The following is a 15,100-nucleotide window of genomic DNA, read 5'->3' as shown; positions in this document are numbered from 1 at the left end:
GCATTTTTGTGTGTCCAGAAAAAGGCTCCATATTCGATAGTCTGAAAGCATTTTGCAGCTGAAGAAAAGGGCATGTTTTTAGGGCAGATGATGATGGTGCTTTCTACTTGGTGAAAGGTAAATAAAGAGGAGTTCAAGGTCTCACTGCAATTTAGATGTAGTTTACTCATCAACAAAGCTCTTGAAAACCACTCACAAGTTAACTACCTGTCATTTCCTAACTAGACTACAGGTTTCATTTACTATCCTTACAAAACAGGAGGAAGAGCTAGCTTCAGAAACACATTTAGTGTAGAGATTCCAGGGGTTACAAGCTATAAAATCAACAGAAATTTAAAAGAATTTCACTAAATAGTGTTAAGTCCACTATTTATATAATGTTAGTTAAAATGTATGTTTATAATAAATATTTTAATTGCAAAATAGAGAATATAAGTACATTATAATTGTAAGGGGACTGATTCATGTAATATATTAGAGTCCAATAAGTATTTGACTTTTTATTTGCCCATCTTAACCTTATTAGTGATGCAAAATCATGTTTCCAGTTTAACAGACTTCTGTCAACCAATACTTTTCTTTCTCCCTTTTTCTGACAAAGTCCCATTTTATCTGCACCCTATATACATTGAAAAATTATTTTTCATTAGGCTTCAATCATAAAACCAATCCACAAACAATAATTTATTGTTTATCTGTAAAGCACTATGCTAGGCTCTTTGAGATGCCAACATATTTTTGAATAACAAGGTCTCTGATGGAAGGATGCTAGAAAAAATCCATCTCAGCCTTGTTAGTCAGTCCTTGTTATCTGAGCATTTAAGCCTCCCAGCAGATTTTAGGTGGCATAGGTAAGCAAGAGTCTTTATAAAAGAAATGCAACCACTTAAATTTCCTTACATAAAATTTGATCCCACACAAACATTTCCCTCCACTTACCACTAATATCTATCTCATATCATACTAATATATTTGTAGATCATTTTTTCACTGGACATTTATAATATTCTACAATATAGTATAAATAAAGTGCCTTTAATTGCAAATCAAAGTTTCAAATTTTGCAAATGAAAGATATCATGATGTCATTGAAAGCGATGTTTACAACTGTTCAGATCACATCCAAAGCTGTTAACAAATAAGGATTTTCCAGAGTTGTACCAGTTAACAAAAAAAAGGGGGGGGTGGGAATAATTACACATCTTTAATCATGTTTGGGTTTGTTGAAATTCTTGAATATGAGAAGTCGTGACTTGAACCAAATTAGGGAAATTTTCAGTCATTATTTTTTCAAATAATTTCTAAGCCCCATTCTATCTTCTTACCTTCTTGAACACAAGTCACACCCATATTAATTCTTTTGCTTTTGTCTCACAGATGCCTGAGGTTCTATTTATTATTTGTAAATATTTTTCTAGTGTTCTTCAGCTTAATTTCAATTTCTTTATCTTCAGGTTTAATAACTCTCATGTGTCATCTCCTTTCTGTTATTATGCCCATCCAATGAATTTTTTATTTTAGATATTTTATTTTTCAGTTCTAAAATTTCCATCTGGTTTTTAAAAAGTAGTTTATATTTTTATGAGGTTTCCTTCCTTTTAATTCTCTACAAGAATATTTGTCTTTACATCTTTGAGTATACTTTTAATAGTCACTCTAAACTTCCTGTTTGCTAATTTTAAACTTGGGCCACTGTGGGTCTTGTTTCTATTGACTGACTCTTAAGAATGAGTTCCATTTTCCTGTTTCTTAATATGTCAAATAACTTTGGATGATATCTTGGACATTGTCAATGTTAGGTTGTGGAGACTCTATATTATGCTGTATGCCTCCAAAGACGAAGACAATTGCATTTGTTTGCTTGTTTGTTTTTTTGTTTGTTTGTTTGAGCTGGAGTCTTGCTCTGTTGCCCAGGCTGGAATACAGTGGCACAAACTCGGCTCACTGCAACCTCCGCCTCCCGGGTTCCAGGGATTCTCCTGCCTCAGCCTCCCAAGTAGCTGGGATTACAGGTGCCCTGCCACTAAGCCCAGCTACTTTTTTTTGTATTTTTCGTAGAGACAGGGTTTCACCATGTTGGCCAGGCTGGTCTCGAACTCCTGACCCCAGGTGTTCAGCCCGCCTCAGCTTCCCAGTGTTGGGATTACAGGCGTGAGCCATTGCTCCCTGCCACTTGTTTGTTTCAATACACTCTTAATTAGGTTGTTTTCAAACTTCAAATTCTGTATTTTGTGTGATAGCTCAACTTTCATTTCATTTATTTTATCCTTAACTAAAACCTGCTCTTCACATGTGCAGTTTTCAGGGGTCACCTAGATATCTTATCAAAGATTATGCAAAGAATTTCCTCTCTGGAATTCCCTCCTCACTTTACATTCTCTGTGGATTCTCTGAGGTCTATTATCTGGTAATGCAGCGCAGAAATAGTGCAGATTTTACATTTGAGTTTTAGCTGTACCACAAACCAACTGCTGCCCTCTTCAGTCTTAAAGCCATGAAAATGGGTAAGTTACCCTGTGCCATCCCTTCTTCCAAGTACTGACAACCCTACAATGTCTTCCTGTTTTTGTTCACGCTCTAGTTCCAGAGTTTATTGTTGTTATCTATAACCAGATCAGGTCTAGTAAGAGCTCATTCAACCATATCAGAAATAGAAGTTGAAGATTCATGCTTCAAATAAAAAGGTTAAATTAAATGTCAAAAAGTTAAAATAATAACTTTGTCTAATGATTTTACAAAACTGACTTATTTTATGAGCATACTACAAAACGGAAGTGAAATGTCATATCTTGATAGCATACAATTTTGTTAGAAATGTCGCTCCAAAAATATTAATTCCTTCTTTGGTTTATACATACTTTCAATTCCAACCTACATTTGCTAAAATTAAAATTGTTATTTTTAAATTTTTTCCGTTTTCATTTTTAAAAGCAAGACCATCAAACCTATCACACTTGTAAAAAGTTGCTATTTACTATAAACCATAGTCTACATTTTATTCAGATTTACTTTACGTAGCTTTCTTTCCAGCATTAATTATCCTCAGTTAAGGAGTAGTTTCTGTACTTTCAGGTCCATCTCATATAGCTAAGCATTCCCATTTATGACGGCAATTGGGAATCCTCAGAACTCAGAACAGTAGTATTCTAGACTTCAGGCCTGTTCTCAATCTGCTCTTTAATCCAGTTCCTGAATCAGCCCCACTTTTTGATTAGGATCCTGCTCCTATGTCAAAAGCTTATATTTGGTCTCTCCCGTATCTCACATACTTTGATTTTGTTATTTCCTCTCTGGTCTTCCCTCCTGTCCAACATCTTCTGCTATGGTATGGTACAGCTTCTGATATGACACCCAGAGGTCCCTGCCTCCTGGTATTCATGCCCTTGTGTAATTCCATCCTCTAAGTGTCAGCTATAGCTAGGGACTTTCTTCTAATGAATATAATACTGCAAAATTTGGGAATGTCAGTTCTATGATTAGGTTACAAATTATTCTGACTTTGTCCTGCTAGCGGACTCTCTCTACTCTCTTCTCAGCTTGCAGTTTGATGAAGCAAACTGCCATATTGGAGAGGCTCACATGGCAATGAGCCGAGGTGACATTCAGCTAACATTCATTGAGGATCTAAGGACTTCAGTCTAACAGCTCATGAGGAACCAAATCCTGCAAAGAACCACATGAACTTGAACTTCCCTAATCAGGCCTTAAGATGACCACAGCCCAGTCAACACTTTGATTGCAGCTTGTAAGAGGCCCTAAAGTAGAAGAACTAGTTAAATTCTGTCTAGATTCCATCAAAGGACTTCAAACAATGAAAATATAGTATTTTAGAATAGTGGTTCTCAAACTTAAGCAAGCATCAGAATTACCCAGAGCATTTGTTAAAACATAGATTGCTGAGTCCCATCCTCCCCTTATATGATGTTGATGATGCTGGTCTCGGGGGTCACACTTTGTGAACCACTGTTTTAGAACATGACTCTGGTTACATATGGAAAAAAATAATGAGGAAGGAGGGCAAGCAAGGGACCTGTTGAAGGCTATTGTAAGAATCCAGGGGCCCTGATCTTAAAAAGTGGCATTGAGAATAGAAGTAAGTGGCCAAATATGTTAGATATTTAGGAAGTATAATAATCAAGAATTGGTAACAAGTTGGATAAGGAAGGAAAGAAAAAAGCCAGGAAGGACTCCTAGACTTCTGGCTTAACAAATTGGGTACATGGTCATGTCGTTTAAGGCAGAAGTGGTTAAAAGTCAGGTAAAAGGATAACTATAAAATGTAGTAACAGGACAGTCACTGGCAACCTTAGTGGGAGCAGTTTCGTTAGAATGAAGGGAAGAGTGAGTGGGCTGTAGCCAAATCACAGTGGAGGAGGTAAGTGGAGACATAAGGTGTATACAACTCTTTAAGAAACTTGGCGACTGGGGAAAGAAATAAGTAAGACTCTTGCTAGAAAAGGACACTGAACTAAAGCTCAGGGTTAGTGTTAAGACCAATCCAATCTATCTAATTCATCTTTCTCTGGATTAATTGAGCAGACAGTTCTCTGGATGCTGGTTTGGATAGTGAAAGGAGAAGAGGGAATCTGAGTTCAGAACATGGCAGGTTCTAGAGGGATTCTGGCATTTAGAAAATAGCTGTGCTAGTTAATTGGCAGGGGTGTGATAATGGCATCAGTTCATAGGGCAAAGTGGTGATATGAGGGCACTAAATATTCCTGATCGATGTGAAACTGATAAAATACTTTGCATCTTGATTTATTCATCAAGAGACTTTAAAGTGTACCTTCCTTTTTCTCAATAACTCTGCTCCTAAGATTTATCCTGAGAAAGTAGTTCTAAATATGAACAAGTGATTATGGAGGAAGATGTTCATCACAGCACTTTTTAGAGCAAATAATTAAAACCTTACACATCAAACAATAAAAAATAGATTAAAGAGACTATAGTATAACAGTTTGGTAGAATTATACTGCATTTTAAATGGTCGTTTACAAAATGAGTAATAACATAGAAGAATACTTAGAGTATATTATGTTTTTTAAAAGTGCCTAAGGAGTGAGGGACAAGGGATAACACTAGGAGTGAATTATAACTGCTACATTCAGATATTCAAACAACCTGAGGCTTAGTTTTATTTCTTTAAAAAAATTCTCATATTTTGGCTATATTTAAAACTTCACAATTCATTGTAAAATGTTCTGCCAACAACAGAGAAAATATAATGAAACTATAGGTACAATGTCCTTGAAAGACCACCATATAAGTAGGAAGGATAAGGTTACAAAAGTATCTGTTTTATTTAATTACTTTTTCTAACCTTATGTTTCCTAAATTTTCACATCTCAAGGAGGAGGAGAATGAAGAAGAGAGGTGCCACATGAATTTTTAAGAACTGATTTTGCTGTTTTCTAGCAATAAACTAGATGTATACTCATGTGTCTGGATCACTAGCTAGCTGAATAAAGGAAACTACACTATGAATCACTTTTCTTCCTGTGATTAAAACTGAGATCTTCAGGTTCAAAGCAAAGAAGTAGAAAGCAGAAAACCTGAAATGACAGGTAAATAAATGCATACAGTTAACTGTTGATTAACCTTCTCAGGTGCAGGCCTTCCTCTGCACTTTTTGTGGTACGTCAATCAACCAACTATTTCTGGCGACCCTTAACTTTTCCCGATGGCTCATAAAAACTTTTCCTTCCTGGTTTGAGAGCTTTCATAAAATCAGACTCTTTCTTCCTTGAGACTTCACATCTCACCAAAAAATTGACACCTAAGAGGAGTTTAAACATTGCTCATTAAATGTAATACTACTTCATTTCTCTTCTTTTAGGCAGAGTTTTCAGGTGGGAAAGAACATGAGTAATCAACCCAACTATTCTTCTTTTAGTGACTATCATAGAGGCTCTCCTTTTCTTCAAAAAAATGGAGAAAAGTTTGGACACCTCTCAAATCTGAAAGCAGTAGCAGATAGTGGAAACTTAGGATTTGTTGAAGTTGTAGAGAACAACTTCTATTCAGTTTTGAACATATGTACTTCAACCATCGATGACTCCCAGACATGGTGAAATAGCCACAAGCATAGAAGACTGCACACACACACACACACAGAGAGAGAGAGAGAGAGAGAGAGACCAGTACAGAAAAGATATAAGAAGCAGATTTGGCAGAGTGTTCTTTAGTGTAAAGTAGCCAAATAAAGAGATATAGATGATATGAGAGCCATTTTTATCCTGCAGAACCCTTAAGAGGCTAGGGTCTTGGAGACACAAGGGAAGAAGCTGTTATGGGTGAGACACAGATTAAAAACAGGAAGATGGTTTATAAGTTAATATAAAAAGAAGACGCTCCCTTTTTAACACCAAATATAGAACACTAAAGGCTAGGCACACACCCTTCAATGAGAGACATGCAATGTTTTCTATAGATATTAAACAATCTCAGATGAAAGACACTCACATGTCAATAAATAAGGATGCTCTAGGAAAAATGGCCTCCTATTTGGCCACTCCAAGAAAAAGACTATGCACAATACCCAAATAGATTAGAAGTAAAAAGATAAGGAAGAAGATATCCTGTGCAAACAGTAACCAAAAGGAATCTGCAGTGGGTTTACCAATGCCAGACAAAATACATTTTAAGACAAAAAATATCTTTTTAATTAAAAGGAAGACTCCACATCCACTAGGATGTCCATAATTATTTTTAAAAAATTTTAAATGAATAATAAGTATTAGCAAGGATGTGAAGAAATTGGAACCCTCATATATTGCTGATGGAAATGTAAAAGAGTGCAGTCACTGTAGAAAAGTTTGGCAGTTCCATAAATTATTAAAAATAGAGTCACCATGTAGCCTAGCATTCTACTCAGAGAATTGAGAACATAGGTTCACACAATTGTTAATAGCACCCCTATTCACAGCAAGAAAAAGGTGGAAATAACTCAAATGTCCTTTAACTAAATGGATAAACAAAATGTGATATATCTATAAAATGGAATTCTATTCAGCCATAAAGAGAAATGAAAGCCATAAAGAGAAATGAAGTACTGATATGTGATGCAACATGGATGAAACTTGGAAACATGCTAATTGAAAGAAGCCAGTTTTAAAGGCCACGTCTTATGTGATTTCATTTATATGAAATGTTCAGAACAGGCAAAGCAATAGAGACTAGAAGTAGATTAGTGGTTGAAAATGTTCTAGAATTAGATAGTGGTGCTAGTTGTACAACATGTAAATGTATTTAATGCCACTACATTGTACACTGTAAAATGGTGAATTTTTATATGAATTTGATCTCAATAAATAAATAGATGATAGTGTATGAGAAGATGTTGGATGATGCCCAACGTATACTTGTGTTCAAAGACAGAGAAACGTGCAAGACTTTGCCTGTTTTAAGATTTTTTAAATTACAGAACAATATTTTTCCAATGATAAAATATCTAGAAGGAAGAACCCTTTTAAGTGAGTGATTGAGAAGTGTTGCTGGTCTGCGTTCATATTCTTTTTGTCTCCTAAAAGTATTATCTCCCTTTCACGTCACATACATTTTATTTACTGTAAGTATACTGTGAAAGCACAAAGGAGAAAAATATAAACAAAACCTGATTTCCCCTCTAGAAGAGGAAATTTCTATTTGGACTGACATACAAATATATTGCAAATAGAAACTTATACATCTGTGTCTAAACCAGCAAATAGACTCAGACCTTAGCTGGTTAAAACATAAAATGTGTTATGTTCTAAAATAAAATGAAAATTTTAATTTATTTTTTCAACTGATGAATGTACAACAAAGAAATCTGAAATCATTTTCCTGTTCTACTTAATTACATTCCTTATTTATTTCCATTAATGAAATCAATTCGAAGCAATAGAATTTTGTGTATTTTCTTTGTTTTTATTTTGGTTAACACCTGAATTTAGGAAAGCCTTTTCCTTTGTATATAATCTTCATAATGTAAATATATAAAACTAGTGGGAGTTTTTGTTTTTGTCCCTTATTTTGTTTTTTTAATTTTATTTTAAGTTTAGGGGTATATGTGCTCTATACATATCTGACAGCAAAATGATGAGTTGCATTGATACTGAATTTTTAGATCTTGAACTAACTAGATTTCTACATCTATACAAAAAACAATGTAAGATGATTAATATGGAACATTCATGAAAGGTCAGTACATGCATAACGCATCTAATATTTCCAAGAACTCTTTAAAAGAGCAATTTGCTTATGAAACATTTCTTATATATAAAGACATTTTTAAAAATGAATTCTTACCATGGCAGAGGAGGAAAGAGTTCTTCATTTTAACACAAGTTTATAATTCAATCATTTTTAAGTCAGTAACTTTATACATTGCCCGAAGGAAAACTGAAGGCCATGGGTAGCAAATACTATAACAAAATTAAGTTAGAAATAATTATGCTTGCTCTTTGAAATTTTTGAGAACCACCCTTAGTCTCTTGACGGTTCCGTTTTCTCTCAGATAAACGGCAACTTGTGGGCAGCCTCCTCTCAGACTCACTTACATCTCAATCAAACAAAAACACCATAGCCAATCCCTTTCTTACGTCCCTCATACACACCATCTCTACAAAGCCTAAATCTGGGCAGCCCCTTCTTCTTTTCACTTTCCCCTTTCTTTGGAATCCTAGCTCATCTTCCCAAGGTTTTATTTTCCTCCACATTCTCTCTCTCCCCGGTAGCTTAGTCTATCCTCACTGATAGATTCTTCCCTCAGTAAAAAAAGAAGTCAAGCTTCTCCAATCCTAAAAACACAAGCAAAACATTCTCCCTTGATTCTGCTCCTCCCTCCAGTTATTTCTCTATCTCCTTTCCTCTCAGGCAAGCTTCTTGAATAGAGAATTCAGGCAATTCAAAGTCTCTGTTTCCTCACCTCTTCACGTACTTCACTCGTTTTACATTTTCATTTGAAAATTACATATATATGTGTGTGTGTGTATATATATATATTTACAATTTCCTCATGATCTGATCACTTCTTAAGAAAAATTATATGTTAAAATATGAAAGTTTGCCTTCTCCATTTATGCTTCTCTTTGTCAGGCTCTTAGAAAACTACGCCAAGGCTTTCTCTGGGTTAAAGATGAGCCATCTCCAGGGTAGGACTAAAACATAAAACTTGCTCTTTTATTCCTCTGAAGTAATTTATATACCTTACCATCAGAAGGAAGCAAAAGCATGCAATAGTTTTCAACCATTTTATCTCCCTCAATGTCATGAGAACTTTTACATGCTTACAGCTTTGAATATTTCTATGAGAGAAGAAAGGAAATATGCTTCTCAGTGTCCTAAATGTGAAAGGAAAGGTGGGACTTAAATATCATCATTGTTGGTATTTGGTACACAAAAAAAGGAGCATTGGACTAGATTGCATCATGGAGCTTAATCACAGATAAACCTCTTACAGGGTGATATGGTTTGGATTTGTGTCCCCGCCCTAATCTCATGTCGAATTGTAATCCCAGTGTTGGAGGAGGGGCCCGGTGGGAGGTGATTGGATCATGGGGGCAGATTTGCCCCTTGCTGTTCTTGTGACAGGGAGTGAGTTCTCAGGTAATCTGGTTGTTTAAAAGTGTGTGGCACCTCCCGCTTTGCTCTCTCTTCCTCCTGCTCCAGCCATGTAAGTCGTGCCTGCTTCCCCTTGGCCTTCCACCATGATGGTATGATTCCTGAGGCTTCTCTAGTCATGCTGCCAGCCTGCAGACCTATGAGTCGACTAAACTCTTTCCTTTATAAGTTGCCCAATCTCAGGTAGTTCGTTCTTTACAGCAAGGCAAGAATGGACTAATATATAGGGCTGTCTTCACTCTTTGAGTTTCTTAAGTAATTCGAGAAAAGAAGTCACACAAGCAAGAACTGAGAAACTAATGGGAATAATATGTAATAATCACTTTATATCATCTTAAGTAGAAATAGAAGGATTTTTGTTGAAGAGCCTTTCTAGCTGAATCTGTCCCTTGGTGTTCTGAACCTTTCACTCACTGTCTTATAGGAAGAACCCATTAATTAACTTGGGATCTGGTCAGAAGAAGAGTTTTTGCCAATAATTTCCTTAAACACCACACCATCTGACTTCTAAGAGTTTTCCATTTTTTTCTTGCATTTATCCATACTTATCTATGGATGTTCACAAAACACAGATAAAACAAGAATTGCATTTCAAACAGATTCAAATGCTATAGGATTTACTTTTACAGTTCTGGCTCCCAAAGCAGCAAGAGTAGGCTAGCCCTGAGAAGACCAGGCGGTGGTCAAGTAATCACTGATTCAGTCCCCAGAATATTAAAGGAAACTACTGTATCTCTTGTTTCAAGGAGACTGACTGGAAAGAAAGGAGAGAGATCGAGGAATAACTAGATGGGAGATCAGCATCAAGGGAGGGTGTTTTCCTTGTTTTTTTAGGATTGGAGGGGACTGGATGTATGTGTTTACTGGGGATTGGGCAGTGTTGGCCCAGATCTGAGAAGGAAGGCCAGTCAGAAGCTAAAATAGTGAATAGTAAGGTCGTTGAGCAGCATCAGAAAAGCAAGTCTTCTATATCCATTATTTCATGTGATCAACACATTATATGAAAATGCCAAAGGCTAAGAGAATCTTCTTCATAGAATTTTTTAGTTTGTTTTCTTGAAGGAAGGTGTCTTAGTCTGTTTTGTGTTGCTATAACAGAATACCTGAGACTGGGTAATTTATTTAAAAAAAGACTTTTTTTGCTCACAATTCTGGAAGCTGGGAAGTCCAAGAAGCATGGCATCTGCATCTGCTTGGCTTCTGGGAAGGGTATCATGTTGTGTTACAACATGGCGAAGAAGTAGAAGAAGTGGGCATGTGCAAAGAGGTCAAACATGAGAGTCAACCTCACTTCATAACAACCCGTTCTGGAAGAAACAAATTCATTCCTAGAAAAACTAATCCATTTCCATAAGAACTGTTTCAGTTTCTTGAGAAAGATATTAATCTATTTTAATGACCTAATGATCTCTTAAAGGATGACCTCCCAACATTGTTGTGCTGGGAATTAAGGTTCCAACATGAGTTTTGGCAAAGACACCTAGACCATAACAGAAGGACTCCCTTATAGATATAAAATTGAGGCCCAGAAGGACTGAGTGACACAGCCAGTTAGTGGCATGAGGGATCCAGTTCCCTTTCTGAGGCCACTGTGCCACTGCTGAGGTGGAAAAGAAGAAGAGAAAGGAGAGAGGAAACATTTGACACCTGCTTAACATGGAATTATTACCGTCTCTCAGCAGTATTTTCTGTTTTCTACAAAATAAATTCAATTGCCTCATTGATTTGTTGCCACACATATCTTACTTGCAGAGATTTGAATTACTACAAACATGTGCCCCAGTTTCATGCTGAGTAAATGTGCAATCAGGGTTTTCACACATCATCTTTTGCTTGACATCCCTACTCTCTGTATGACTTAAATGATAATAGCCAATAATACTACCATTCATTAAGTACCTACTGTGAACCTAGGATTTTGTTACAATTAACATATCACATCTTCCTCACCAAAACTCCATAAAATGAGATTTATTAATTTCCTTCTCGAAATGAGGAAACCAAGGCTTAGGGAGTTAAATAAGTTGCCCAAGGTCACATAGTTTGGAAGTATCAGACCATGATTTAAACACAGGTTTACCCAGCTGTAGAATTCAAATCTTCAACCACACCACCACTCTATGTCTTAATCCTAACTGCCAACTTCTCTTCAGGGTCCCATGTTACCCTCATATCTAAGAGTCATAATTGTCCAAAATCACTGATAATAATTCATCTTTTTGTGAGAGAGCTCAAACTCAGAGCTATTTCTCTCTTTTCTCAGATTGACAGTATTTCGTTATTTTTTCAAATTTATTTATGTATTTTAAAGTGACAAAATTGCATGTACTTATTAGGTATGACATGATACTTTGAAGTATATGAACATTGTGAAATGGCTAAGTCTAACTAAAATATACATTACTTCACACAGTTATTTTGTGATGAGCATTGTTCAAAAATACAATATATGGTCATTAACTATAGCCACCATGCTACAGATCTCTTGAACTTATTCCTCCTAACTGTAATTTTGTATCCTTTGACCAACATCTCTCTAAATTGCCCCCTCGCCCGCTCCCTGCCAAGCAGCCCAGCCTCTGGTAAACAAGATTATTTTCTGCTTCTATGAGAGCAACAATTTTAGATTCCATATATGAGTGAGATCATATGGTATTTGTTTTCCTGTGCCTGGCTTATGTCACTTAATAGAATGTCATAGAGGTTTATTCATGTGGTCATAAATAACAGAATTTCCTTCTTTTTATGGCTGAATAGTATTCCATTGTGTGTGTGTGTATATATATACCACATTTTCTTCACCCATTCATTCATTGATAAACACTTAGGTTGATTCCATATCTTGGCTATTGTGAATACACATGGGAGTGTAGATATCTCTTCAACATAATGATTTCATTTCTTTTGTTTATATACCCAGTAGTAGGATTGCTGAATCGTATGGTAGTTCTCTTTTTATTGTTTGAGTGACCTCCATGCTATTTTCTACAGTAGTTGTATTAATTTATATTCCCACCAACAATGTAAAAGAATTCCCTTTTCTCTATATCCTCACCAATATTTGTTCTCATTTGTGTTTTTGATAATAGGCATTCTTACAGGAGTGAAGTGATATCTCATTGTGGTTTTAATTTGCATTTCCCTGATGACTAGTGATATTGAGCATTTTTTCATATACCCATTGAACATTTGAACATCTTCTTTTCAGAAATGTCAGTTTAGGTCCTTTGTCCATTTTTTAAATTGGATTACTTTCTTTCTTTCTATTTAATTGAGTTCCTTATACACTTTGGGTATTAACCCTTATCAGATGTATAGTTTGCAAATATTTTCTCCAATTCTGTAGGTTATCTCTTCACTCTGTTTATCATTTCCTATACTGTGAAGAAGCACTTTAGTTTAATGGAATCCCACTTGCCTATTTTTGCTTTTGTTGCCTGTGCTTTTTAGGTCAAAAAATTTATTGCCCAAATCAATATAAAGGAGATTTTGCCCAATGTTCTCTTCAGACAGTTTCATTGCTTTGGCTCTTACATTTAAGTCTTTCATCTATTTTGAGTTTATTTTTGCATGCGGTTTGAGATAAAGGTCTAATTTTATTCTTCTGCATGTGGATATCTAGTTTTCCCAACACCGTTTATTGAAGACAATTTCCTTTCTCCATTGTATGTTCTTGGCACATTTGTCAAAACTCAGTGGCTGTAAATGATTTATTTCTGGGATTTCTACTGTGTTCAGTTGGTCTATGTGTCTTTTTTTTTTTTTTTTTTTGACATCCAATGACCTCTGAACTTTTTATTGGCTTCCTGCTCCCCAAAGGGTACCCTGCTTCTGCTGGCTGAATGCCTCAGAACTTTGGTGTCGTGGGTCTAAGACACCACTTTGCCATCCACTGTCTGGTGGGTGGTGGCGGTCTTTTGGATGGTTTGCATGGAGTTGCTGCTGTCCAGAGCATCACCAAAATTGAAGTCCTCGCCATCTTCCAGCAGGCTGCGGTAGGTGGCGATCTCAGCCTCCAGCTTGACCTTGACGTTCAGCAGGTCCTCCTACTCCTGGGCCTGGCGCTGTCCCTCTGCCCAGGTCTGTGCCAGCTCTGACTCCAGGTGCAGCAGGATCCCATTGAACTGCTCCATCTGCAGGGAGTAGCGGGCCTCCACCTCCCTCAGGCTGTTCTTCGGATTCCAAGCTGGCCTTCAGATTTCTCATGGAGTCCAGGTCATCTCCAAGAACTGGACTGTACGTCTCAGCTCTGTGTGCGTCGTCTCAGCAGCTCCAACCTCGGCGGACTGAGTGGTGACCACTGTGGTGCTCTCATCAATCTGCTGAGACCAATGCTTGTCCAGATCCTCTCCGTTCTTCTGAGCCAGCTCGTCATATTGGGCCCGGATGTCTGCCATGACCTTGGCGAGGTCCTGAGATTTGGGGGCATCTACCTCCATCGTCAACCCAGAGCTGGCAATCTGGGCTTGTACGCTTTTTGCTTCCTCTTTGTGGTTCTTCTTCATGAAGAGCAGCTCCTCCTTGACAGCCTCGATCTCTGTCTCCAGCTGCAGCCGAGTGACAGTGTCATCAATGACATTGCGGAGCCCGTGGATGTCGTTCTCCACAGACTGGCGCATGGCCAGCTCCGTCTCATACTTGACTCTAAAGTCATCAGCAGCAAGACGGGCATTGTCAATCTGCAGAACTATGCAGGCATTGTCCACAGTATTTGCGAAGATCTGAATCCTCAGGTTCTGGATGGTCTGGAAGTAATAGCATCAGTCTCTGACCTGGGGTCCCTTCTTCTCCAAGTGCTACCGGATTTTGCTCTCCAGCCTCCGGTTCTCGGTCTCCAGGCTCCTCACTCTGTCCAGGTAGGAGGCCAGGCAGTCTTTCAGGCTTTGCACGGTCTCCTTCTCGTGCTGGATGCCTCCTATTTCTGCCAGATCCCCAGCCATCCCCGCGGCCAGGCCCCCGGACCCCAAGCCGCCCCGGAAGCTGGTGGAGCGGGACACAGAGATCCGGGAACCAGAGCCCCCGGCGCCTGCATAGACTCTGGCTGTGCTGCTGACCAGCCGGGCGCCGTAGCTGGGCGCCTGGACAGAGCCCAGGCACCGCTAGTTGGTGGAGAAGGTGGAGCGAGTGGTGAAGTTCATGCTGTCCGGGGAGGAGGGCGACAGGACCCTACTCCGGCTTTGCCGACCCGTTGTGTCTATTTTTATGCCACTGCTATGCTGTTTTGATTACCATAGCTTTATATATTTTGAAGTCAGGTTGTATGATGCTTTCAGTTTTGTTCTTTCTGCTCTAGATTTTTTTGGCTATTCAAGGTCTTTTGTGGTTCCATACAAAATTTTGGATTGTTCTTCCTATTTCTGTGAAGAATGTGATTGGTATTTTGGTAGGGATTGAATTGAATCTGTAGATCATTTTGGGTAGTATGGACATTTTAACAATGTTAATTTTTCCAATTCATGAATATGGGCTATCTTTCCATTTAATTGTGTCTTCCTCA

The 15,100-nt window shown here is 37.6% G+C and overlaps 1 pseudogene; it reads right to left on the bottom strand.

Annotated features, from left to right (window-relative positions):
• Positions 1-248: 248 nt before the first annotated feature.
• Positions 249-14,741, bottom strand: LOC109026776 (keratin, type I cytoskeletal 18-like; annotated as a pseudogene).
• Between the last annotated feature and the right edge of the window lie 359 nt (positions 14,742-15,100).

This window comes from Gorilla gorilla, chromosome 4 (assembly GCF_029281585.2).
Source record: "Gorilla gorilla gorilla isolate KB3781 chromosome 4, NHGRI_mGorGor1-v2.1_pri, whole genome shotgun sequence".
Classification (NCBI taxonomy): domain Eukaryota; kingdom Metazoa; phylum Chordata; class Mammalia; order Primates; family Hominidae; genus Gorilla; species Gorilla gorilla.
This window is presented reverse-complemented; position numbering and strand designations above follow the sequence as displayed.